Source organism: Copadichromis virginalis, linkage group LG11, assembly GCF_057382275.1.
Source record: "Copadichromis virginalis isolate Kocher_CV1m ecotype Utaka linkage group LG11, C_Virginalis_male_GT1.1, whole genome shotgun sequence".
Lineage (NCBI taxonomy): Eukaryota > Metazoa > Chordata > Actinopteri > Cichliformes > Cichlidae > Copadichromis > Copadichromis virginalis.
In genome coordinates, this window is record NC_140628.1 from 38,780,583 (window position 1) to 38,792,296 (window position 11,714).

Sequence of the window (11,714 nt, forward strand, 5' to 3'; positions counted from 1 at the left end):
CGTGCTGACTCTACTTCTTTGGGGGTGAGTGTGTATCATAACTGATAACCGCCAGCCAATCAAAAATCACTTATTCAGCAGCTTTCAGTAAAAACAAAAGTTAAGGGGCTTTTTTAAAAACATTTACACGTCTTACATTTATGAGAAAGACTGGCAAAGTTAATAGAAAAAATGACACATTTATTAGGAAAAAACCAGCAAAATTCTGCAGAAAATTAATAATAAAGCTGGTAAAAGGAAGAAGCAACGCTAACACAGTATGTATGAAATGTTCACATTTAAAACCCCTGGAGGGTCTTGGGTCGATTTGTGGCTATTTTCAAATTTTGATTACATGCCATTTGCACAGTGTTGAATGGACTATAGCCAAATTCTCCAAAAAAAAAGTTTGATATGATTTTATTTCAAAATTCAAGTCTGACTTCCTTCAATTAGCTTCAGTGGCTAAGCTACAGACAAACTTACACTATTGGGCTTAGTGGTCGATTTGTGCCCATTGAAACCCATTATAAACGCTATTTTTCACTGCAAATTAATTCCGGTCAAAGGGATCGTAGATGTTTAACTTTCATTTTCATTTTGCAGGACGGGCCTTAGAGTTGTAATTTTTTTATTTGTCCACCGGGTGGCGCCCTTGCTCCACATTTGACCCCGGGCTGGAAAACAGCGGGCTGCTTAGATAGACCTGCGGGAAATGAAGCCTCATTTCCGGCGTGCAGCAGCGGCTTCGCCCGCTGATCGGGCGGGACCATTTTTTGGTCCCTAGGACTGTGAGAGGGTGCTTTTTTTTTTTTTTTTTTAGTCAACAGGAAATGACGTATTTGTTGTCACGTGGTATCGGGCGTGTGTGCTGGAAAAAGGGGTCCCCGGTGATCGTGCCCCGGTAATCGTCGCGACTTACCCCGGCAAGATGCACTTATTTCGGCCTAGAGGAGGAGCATTTGCCGCCTGGAGACCATTTTCTGGTCCTGAGAGAAAAAAAAAAAAAAAAAAAAAGGCGATCGAAATGAAGGTTGGTGCCAATCTTTAGTCCATCTAAAGGCCTAATTATAATAACAATTGAATATTACCTCAAATGTTTTTTTTGGAGAATATTCAAGTTTTATGTTTTTTGGGGCAAAAAAAGCAGTGCGCTCATGTGACGAAACCGGGATTTAAAGGGTTAAAATCCGCGAAATGTAATTAAAACTTGACATGAATATTTCAAGGAGAAGTAGGTCTAAAAGATTGGCTAATTTAAAGTGGAATAAAATATTAATATATAAATTTTTTATAGCACTTTTTTGGGCGTGGTCGATTTGTGGCTCTAAGCCCAATAGTGTATGCATTTTTCTAGGACCCTGAGAAACACTTAAAGAGGAATTTCTACAACATATTTTTCCACTGAGGACCAATCTCGTCGCACCTGATTGGCTCAGCAGTTCTTGGTTGATCGAGTCCTGAACCAGCTCCACTTTTAACCTGTACACACCTAAATGCATATCTGTGATAATGTGATACGTCTCACCGCTGAAACCACCACTAATATAGGAGCACGCGTAGGAGTCCTGTCACACCCCCAAACTCAAGGTGGTGAAAGAGAATTATTTAAAAAAGCCACGTGTGTGGGATTACTTTAGTTTTTGAGCAGGTGAAACTCAGGCCTTGGTTTCCAGCCTCAAGTTGGAGTGCAGTTGACATATGCAGTGTAATGATTGGGGTGTCCGATCTTTAATATGTTAAAAAAAGTAGCTTTATAATCTATCCTGGACTCAGAACTGTGCAAAGATGGGACTGGAGTCATCCACACTGGTGTTCAGGTCTCATCTTCTCATATCTGAGTCTTCGTCAGCATCTCAGTAAAACTGTCCACTCGACGCACAAACCAAAGCACCTGTCCAGTTACCGGAGCCTAGGTGTCTCTTCATTGTTCCTGTTTAAACAGGTTCCACATATAACATTTGGTGCCACTAAAGACCAGGATGAAGGACGTCACTCTTCTACACATCCAGCTGACCAATGTCAGCCAGGGCACAGTGTTTATGCTGCAGCATCCTGCATGGGCATGGTAGGGCAGGGAGGCCAAAGCCTTAGTGGCAAATATAAATCGTTGCACATTCAGTGCCAGGTTTTGTACAAATGGACAAACTCTTCTTGGCCCTTGAAGGTTGGTTCTATGGGGTCCGAAACAGCAAAGGTTCTGTCCGGTTCAAAGCTACTCTGCGTCTTTGTTGGAGCTGCTGCTCCTCCTGAGCATCCACAAGCAAAATCCTCAATTATTAGGTCCGCCTACTAAAGCTCGGATATTCCTGTGATGAGGTTGTTGTGAAGTAACTCAAGAGACGTGTTCCTGACATTTAAACTACATTTTTATTAATGAAGAAGCAGAAAAAGCTTCCCATAACCTGCTGCAGTAGCCTCGATGTGAATCAGCGTCTTACACATCGAGGCAGTGACTCTGCCTCGATGTGTAGATATGATATGAAGACTGTGAGAAATTATGTTGAACGTATTCTGGAAACAAGTTCAGAGTTTTAACCTTGATGCTGTAACATTTTAAAACTTGTTTTATTAGTTTTTTAACTTTATGCATCAAGCAAACATTTAATTATCTGCAACATTCTCTGACTGGAAGAAATTAGTTTAACATTTAAACCTATTTTCTGCACATTCCAGCTCATAAAATAAAATATTTTTTGTGTTTACACTCAGTCTTTCAAATAGATGCAAGTAAACCACAGCAGAAAATAAAGAAAGTCAAAGACTCAGCGGTCCTGTTGCTCTGTTTTCACCTGTAAAGCAGGAGTGGGGCAGGAGAGCAGGCAGTAGTCTGCTCTGTGTTTCGCTCTGGTCCTTGAAGGTTTTTCCAGCTTGTGGCAGCACTACACCAGCTTCTTACTACATTCTCACTTCTGTTTCGTCTCTTTTGACTTTGACTCTACATTTTTAGTTGATCCTGAGTGCTCACTTACTTTCTTATTGCGGTTTTCAGCTACACGCAACTTGTGAGAAAGACGCTGGTTGCCATTTTCACTTTGTTTGTATGAGTCACCATGAAGGTATCAGTCTGCTGCTTCGCTACGAGCTGCTCTCCCCCCTGAACGGTGCAGACTTCCTTTGTTCTTCCTTAGTCTGGGGAAGCTCTTGTTGCGCCTGATCATTGCTGACTTCCATACTTTCACTTTATTGCTAAAGCACAGCTGACCAACATGCTGTACAAAACAATAGAAAAGAATTAAACAATAAACCGGCTATAAGTTAATACATAGGAGCTAAAGAAACAAACAGTGCAGGTACATACAAAAGGTAAACGTTTAAGACGGATGACAAGTCACTGGGTTAAAAGCCAAGCTCAGACATTAGAAGAGGCAAGACCATTACGAGACTTAAAACAAATAAAGGAATTATAAATGGATTCAAACTTGAACGGGAAGCCAGTGAAGGGACACTGACACCGGGGTTAGGAGCTCTCATTTGCTTTTACTGGCTACACATTGTGCAGCAGTGTTTTGTAGCAGCTGTAGACGTGAGAGGGAGGCCGGGCTCATTCCACTCAAAGCACAAATACAATAATCCAGGCGAGAGGTGATAAATGCGTGGATCAGTCTCAAGACTGTGGAGATGAGAACGTTATGGTCCACCGTGTTAAAAGCAGCTGTTAGATCTAAAAACACTGTTCCCTGAATCCACGGCTAAAAATAAGTCCTTAAAAAGCCTTAAAAGAGCAGATTCAGTGCTGTGGTGTGTTTTAAACCCAGACTGGGACACGTCCAAAATGTTAGACTTATCAGGATGCCCTTCAGCTGGGTGTAAACAGTTTGTTCCAAGTTGGAGATCGGCCTGTAGTTAGACAAAGTGGAAGGGTCAAAGGTCAGGTGTGTCGAACAAGGGTTGCATCACAGCATGTTTGAAACCTGGCCTCAGGTTTCACGTACCTGCGGTGCTCTCTGGTCTGCGCTGACTGCTCAGCTCCTCCTCGTAGTTGGTGACACTTTCTTCAAAAGTGCGTGAGAGGCACGCTCGTCAGCATCAGCACCCGCATCTATAAGCACTCAGAGGAACACATACGCACACATCCACCTGAGCAGCTGCTACAGCACCGCTCGCCCGCGGTGACGAGGGAGACACTCCTCCTCTGATGAGGAATTCAATTCAATTTTATTTACACAGCGCCAAATCACAACAACAGTCTCCTCAAGGTGCTTTATATTGTACAGTACATCCTACAATTATACATACAGAGAAAAACCCAACAATCATATGACCCCCTATGAGCAGCACTTTGGCGACAGTGGGAAGGAAAAACTCCCTTTTAACAGGAAGAAACCTCCAGCAGAACCAGGCTCAGGGAGGGGCGGGGCCATCTGCTGTGATTGGTTGGGGTGAGAGAAGGAAGACAGGATAAAGACATGCTGTGGAAGAGAGACAGAGGTTAATAACAGATATGATTCAGTGCAGAGACAATTTCAACCCTTAGAATGAAATTCTTCACTGCTGGTTGTTTTTATGTCGCCTGTATTGAACAACATGGTCGGAACACACAGTTAATTTTAGTTAGTTTTGTGAACACTTGTTAGGTTTTGTATTGTTGATTGTCATTTATGCTTAGAAATATCTACTTATATAGAGTTTTATAATTAGTTTTAGATTGGTAGAGGTTTGATCCTTGATAGTCTGCAAACTTTGTGTGTATTCCAGAGCACTCTGGGAGCATGGGAGAGGTCGTACCTTGTCTCATTGTTTTATGGTAGGATAAATGTATCAAAGGTTGTGTCCAAATTCATGGGCTGCATCCTCCTGAGGACCCGGCCTTCGCGGTCTACGTGGGCCGGGTCCTCAGAAGGTCAGGTAGGCCGGAAGTAAACGGCCGTGAAATTGGACGGTCTAGCCTTCAGATTAGCGTCAGCGCTGTCTCAGTGGAGTTTAATAAACTCAGCCGTCTGCTCCTTGCTATCTAAAATATAACAGGACACTGGAGTAAACTCTCGACTGTCTCATACTTCTGTTTAGTCAGTTTTCTGTTTGACGTTTAGTCAGCTGTGTAAAAACCAAGGAAGAACCCACCTGGGGGATTAATAACGTTTTATTTAATCTAATAACTTTAATCTCAGCCAAACCGATTTACTCACGAACAAACAAAACACTGAAAAAAGCCCAACAATAACATTTTTAGGTTGTCTAAGTGACTTATATATCACGTTTAACCCGCATCAGTAACCCTTGAGCTCCCGGCTAGCTATCGAGCTGGTGGGTAACAGACGTCTCCGAAAACGTCGAAGCACTTTTGCAAATATGTGATGTCTTGATAAACCGAGCAGATATTTGATGTTTACACAGCTACTTTCTCGCCTGAAAATATGTTAAAATTTTATGTTGTGACCCACAAAGATTAGTAAGAGTAATTTTAAAACTTAGTAGCGGCCGCCATTGTTGAAAACTGGAATTGGCAGGACCGCGCTATGAATTCTGGGATATGGTGGGCCACGAAGGACACACCCGACCCATCCTTCAAATTCGGGGAAAAGGAGGACGCATTTGTCGGCTACATTCGGAGGAGTCTACGAATTTGGACAGCCTTCGGCGCGTCACTGTGACGTAATCGGTCTACAAATGTGACCTCGGGAGGATGCAGCCCATGAATTTGGACACGACATATATCCGTTTTAGTCCAAGTGCCTTTTGTTTAGATGAACTGCTGGACTTCCAGACCAGCAGGTTTAGGGAAGTCATTTATGGGGTCACACACACACACACACACACACACACACACACACACACACACACACACACACACACACACACACACACACAGGCAAGGTACTCTTTGTTTGTATGTAGACGTCATATGTTAATGCACCTATGCATATTCATGTAACCTCAATAAAAGCGCAGTGTTACGGGGGAGCGGACGAGAGCAACTGGGGTCAAGCGAAGGAACGGCGTTTGTCCGGTTCTCTCCCGTGCACGAGAAACATGAAGAACTTTGCCTACTTCGTGTCTTGCTTGCTGTGTAATTATATTGTCTTCAACGTTCCAGTGAATAGGTTCAAGCTACAAACCTATCAACACTCATAACAGTTTTACTTAGTTTTCCTTTTTTCGCAAAGTCTCGTTTTTATTTCCGTTAACGAAAATGTTTTTTCACTTCTAGTTTTCGTTATTTCGTTAGTTTTCGTTAACGATAACCTTGGTCGGAACACACTGGGGTAAAATAAGACGCATACATTTTCAACTTTTTCATATATTTCTGAGGGTTTTTTTTTTAAATAAATTTGGCCTTTTCTCTTCACTGACCTTCAGTTTCTTCTTATAGATTTATTAGAAAATTGTGAAAAAAACTGTTTTTGTGAAATTTTACTCTCCTCATCCAGGCTCAAACTTTTTTCTTTGTTTTTTTCAGTGGCCTCACCTTAAAAAGCCTGTTGTGTCCGACTCACAAAGCTGAGGCTCGTTAAAGGCTGTAAGTTTTCTCTCGTTTGGAGAGTTTCCATTTAGACACTCCCCCTCTCTCTCTCTGTCTGTCTCAGTCAGTTTGTGTCTCTCGTCCAGGATGAATGTGTTGCTCTCCGTCTCTCTCTGGCTTGCTCTGATCATGTCGTCCTGTTGCGGTGAGTGACCTATGACCTTTGACACATCTGTGTTATAAATATTCAGGCTAAACCTACTTTTGCACTCAAAGGTCTGATATTGATCGAGAGATCCATGAAAGTTTTGTGTGTTTCATTCTTTCAGTTACAGGTTGAAGAGTCACTGAGTTTTTTGTTTGTCTGATAGACTAAAAATTACTAAACAAAACTGTAATCGATGACATGTCTTTATAAACTGCTTCTTTATAAACTGGCCTTTGAACTGAAAGCAGAAGCGACCACGAGACTCACGGTTGTTGACGTCTTTCTCTAGAAACCCGGTCATTTCAAAGGACTCAGCTACTTTACTTGTCATGTTGTGTTTGTGGGTTTTAGACTAGTTTAGGACATCGTCCTGGAAATACTCGAGTAGCATAAAATATAATCCTGTTCACATGTTTGTGATTTTATTGTTTCATCAGAAAGCTGGGAGACAAAACAACGTCATTGTAGCAGGCTCGTTAGGAAAAGGATCCAATGCTTCTGTAATATCCACAAACTGAAGTTTTTCCATGTTTTACAAAAATCTGTTAGAATAAAATCTGAGGTTCACTGTAACTTGTGCTTAAAATATATTGGAATATAAAATTATAGATACAAACAAGCACAATGCAGGCGTCAGTTTAAAACTAGGAACAAACTAAAGACAGCATAATGTGTCTGCCTGAAAACAAAAATGTTGCTGCAGATATGACTGCAGTCACGCCTCAGACACTTTGCATTGCATTGTGGGTGTGTGATGTGGACGTGGGTTTACCTTTAGATGTGAAGAAGACAGGAAATGAGGCTAAACTGTAGCTCTGTGGGTATAACATGCAGACACTGTGAAATAATCTGGCCTAGTTATACAATGCATCTGGAAAGAACAGCACATCACAGACCGGCCTGTGAATGTTGCTCAGAACATGTGCACAGATGCTCACCATCCAACCTGATGGAGCCTGGCAGAACGTCTGCCCAAAGGGCTCTGTGTCGGAGTTTAAGGTGAAAATGAATTTGATCTATTATGGAATAAGACTGTAACAATACACATGAATATGTAATGCAGCAGGTAAAGACGGTGTTGAACTCGTCTTCTATTTGCTCAGTAAATATATTTCTAAAGGCGCTACTGGTTGGTAACAACCCATCCAATCCACTCAAGCGAGATCGTGGATTTCATCTGGTGTTACTCACTGTCAAGCATTTTCTGGCTTCTCTGCAGCTTAACTCCCCCATGAGGGAGAGCACTGAGAGGAAATGTTTTGAATTTCACTTCTTTATTTGTTGGCACGAGCCCAAAAGCTACAAACATTATTCCCAGAAACTTGTGCATCCTTGTATTCACGCAGCAGGCTGTGTTGGGTGTTTTGGTCGTGAGCTGGCACAGAAACGTTTTAGGAAGTGGGGAGATGAACCTGGAGCATGAAGCAACTGCTGGGCTTCCAGTAAAGTTAGCAACAAATAAGCCAAGGTCTTGACCAGATGGGTTAAAATTGTGCAAGAATAAGATTTTGAATAGTAAAAGTCCTCTATTGAAGATAAATATAACATATACACATCCATGGTGTGCCCTGTGTCTCACAACAGACCTCAGAATTATTTCCCTGCTTAAGAAAAAACACTTTACAGCATCTAACCAAGTGAAGAAGACTCAGTGGGATGTCACTGTCAAACCCTCATGGTACTCCTGAGCAAGAAGGCCGGAGTAGACTTCACCAGAAAACATCTAAAGCTGCACAAAGAACAAAATAACAGAATAAATGAAACCGAGGTTGACGTCTATCAGAAGGAGAAACAGCTCTGAAGCACATGGGCTCTCTAATATGATGGAGACAATATTACTGCAGGGCTGCCAGTGGCTCGGGGTCACTGGTGTTTATTACTTCAACCAGGGAGGTTCTGGTTTTGGTAGCATTTGCATGCATTTGTCATTCTTCTAGTGTGTTGTCTGTGAAACGCCAAGACTGACATGATGAATTCATTAAATACATAATTAAATAATTAAATGTGTCATGCATATTTATTTAATTATTTCCAATTTTAATTAATTATTTATTTATTTCCAATTTTAATTAATTATTTATTTATTTCACATTTTATTTCTTTATTTCACATTTTAATTAATTATTTCTTTATTTCACATTTTAATTAATTATTTCTTTATTTCACATTTTATTTCTTTATTTCACATTTTAATTAATTATTTATTTATTTCACATTTTAATTAATTATTTCTTTATTTCACATTTTATTTATTTATTTCACATTTTAATTAATTATTTATTTATTTCACATTTTAATTAATTATTTCTTTATTTCACATTTTATTTCTTTATTTCACATTTTAATTAATTATTTATTTATTTCACATTTTATTTATTTATTTCACATTTTAATTAATTATTTATTTATTTCACATTTTAATTAATTATTTCTTTATTTCACATTTTATTTATTTATTTCACATTTTAATTAATTATTTATTTATTTCACATTTTATTTATTTATTTCACATTTTAATTAATTATTTATTTATTTCACATTTTATTTCTTTATTTCACATTTTATTTCTTTATTTCACATTTTAATTAATTATTTAATGGTGTATTTCATTGATTCATTATGTCAGTCTTGGCGTTCCATAGCTGTTATGTTGATGATCCATTCAAACTCTGCTCACAAAGTCTTCAAGGTCAACTTTATGATTTTATGTATGGAAAATTGACAAAATGCCCAATAGTGTGGGTGCATCATCAACATGTAGGAAGTACCATATAAAGATTTAGTCACCTTTGACCTCTGACCTCTTCTTCAAGGCCAAAACAATAATAATAATACTGAGGGAAATATACATTTCCTCAGGGGTTCAATATTACATCATGTATATTCTCATATTTATAATTATATATTACATAGAGCTATTTAAACTTGCTTCTTTTTCTGTTTGTATTGACAACATACAGACATGTTGGAAATTTATAGATACACATTCTGTATATCGTGTCCCTTTGGACCTCTGACCTCTTCTTCAAGGTCAAAATGAGGTCAAAGTTTTTTAAAATGTCTTTAAAAGTACGATTAAAATTCTGCTACCTTTGCTTGCGTGGCCAAGATTTAGGACATGATACTGAATACAAACAAAGATAACAATTTGTGAAATACAGTACTCCCCTCAAAGCAGATACGGCCCAGAGCCGGCGCGTGCAGATGAACTGTGACGTGTGCGGAGCGAGGGATCGGACAGACCTTCATGGTGCAAACGCGTAACGATCCAAAGACACTGAAGAGTTTCTCAAAGCAAAGGAGTTGATTTTCTTCAACATGGGAGCGCGCTGTGGTCAGCTGCAGTAAAAGCACAGCATTTGGTAAAAACCATGAAAACGCTCGTGATTCCTAAACAGCTCAAACATCTCCATGAAAGCTGAATGGATTGTTTTAAAGTCTTTTAAAGTTTAGCACAGCCGCTGTTAGCAAGAGGAAAACGGCCTCCTTTAAATCCCAGCTGCTCACATGTTGTTGATGTTTGCGCTTCATTTTCCTCCACAGGACACGAGACGGAAGAGCTGACCACCGATCACACAGTCACACAGCCGACAGACTACGACTACAACGACCACACCTTTGATTACAGCAGAGACCCACGCAAACACACAAACTCTGTTTAGTAACTGAGACTTGATGGCACTACCATCAGCATCTGTGCTTTTCTGTGTCTTTGTGTTTTCAGAGGTACAGCTTATGATCCCAAACAAGGTGAGCGCTTTAAAAAAAAGGTTTTATGTCCATGTATGTTCAGACGCATTGTTAAAGGACAAATTCACAATATTTAACTCACATTTATATATATGCTGTATTCTGTTTATTAGTGTTTTCTGACATTTTGTGTTTATCCTGGTCGAGGGTTCAAATAATAAATTCTAGTGAGCCAAAAATTTGGGCTTCAGATATTTTTTTCTACTCTTTTCTCGATGACATCATAGAATAAGTCTAATGTGGCTGTGTTCTGTTTTCAGTGAGACACAAAAAGCAATAAAATCTTTATTATCCATAAATCATCCTTAAAGTAAATGTTAGTCAACATTATTAAACTTTAAGAGAAGTTGCTCCTTTTAACATTTTAAATATTAATTAAAATACATGTTGATAGTGAGTACTGATTACTTATTGTTGATTATGTTAATTCCACAGCTTTAAAGGTTCGGAGCTGATACGTTTAAATTTTAGTCTGGATAAAAATAATAAAGTTCATAAATGTGGATCCGTGTCAAACATCACATATCAAAGTAGCTGAACCATGTGGCTTCTCTCAGGGCTCAGGGATTGGCCAGCTGAACCTGGTACTCCTGCTGGGATTGGTGATTCTTCACGCCTGGAATTGATTGGTGGGCGGAGCCAAGGACGAGCTATCATTTGATGATTTCTGAACTCACTTCCTGTTATGCATCTGCAACTTTCAGCTTCTTCTTTCACATCTCTGCACCTCGATTAACCGCAGCGGGGTTTCCTCCCGGAGGCCAGAGGAAGTCAAGCTTCCCCATTTTTTAAATTTAAGTTTCATTTTAATAAAAGCAGTTTTTTTTAAAGCAATAGATCCTGTATCACTCTCAACACTGGCATCGTTAGTGTAGTCCAATCATCTTTATGCTCGCCTCCTTTGAGCCAATCAGCCTCCGCTCTGCACGGTTTAAATTTCAGTGCTCTTCCTTCATTCTCCCTCTCCGACTCTCCTTTCTAAAAACCCGCCTCCCTCCTCCCCACCCCGCTGAGTCACTCGAGCTCCGTCCAAGCCTCAGGGTTCACCTTCACCACCACCAGCGTCTGACTCTGATGGGCCACCAGCAGCCATCGGAGTCCAGTCACCAAATAGATTCATTAAAATAAATTTCTTTCTCAATAAATGATGTTCAATTCTTCTGAAATGTTCTCTCTTTATTGAAATAAAATACAAAACACGAGGTTGGTGTCACACGTTTGTGATGGCGTAAATAAATGTTTTAAGTCTGAAAGGGAGCCGGTGGAATTTATCACTTATTAAAGTTTATTAAGACGCACATGAAGAAGTACAAACAGGCTGTCTACAGCCTCATTAGCTGTAAGTATGTGCACATAATATAATAATGATAATAA

The 11,714-nt window shown here is 39.7% G+C and overlaps 1 long non-coding RNA gene across 1 annotated transcript; it reads left to right on the plus strand.

The window, feature by feature from the left end:
* Positions 1-10,220: 10,220 nt before the first annotated feature.
* LOC146699463 (uncharacterized) lies at positions 10,221-11,500 on the plus strand. Its single transcript, XR_014922839.1, has 2 exons — positions 10,221-10,340; positions 10,898-11,500. It is a non-coding gene; the product is annotated as an uncharacterized LOC146699463 (long non-coding RNA).
* The last annotated feature ends 214 nt before the right edge of the window (positions 11,501-11,714 follow it).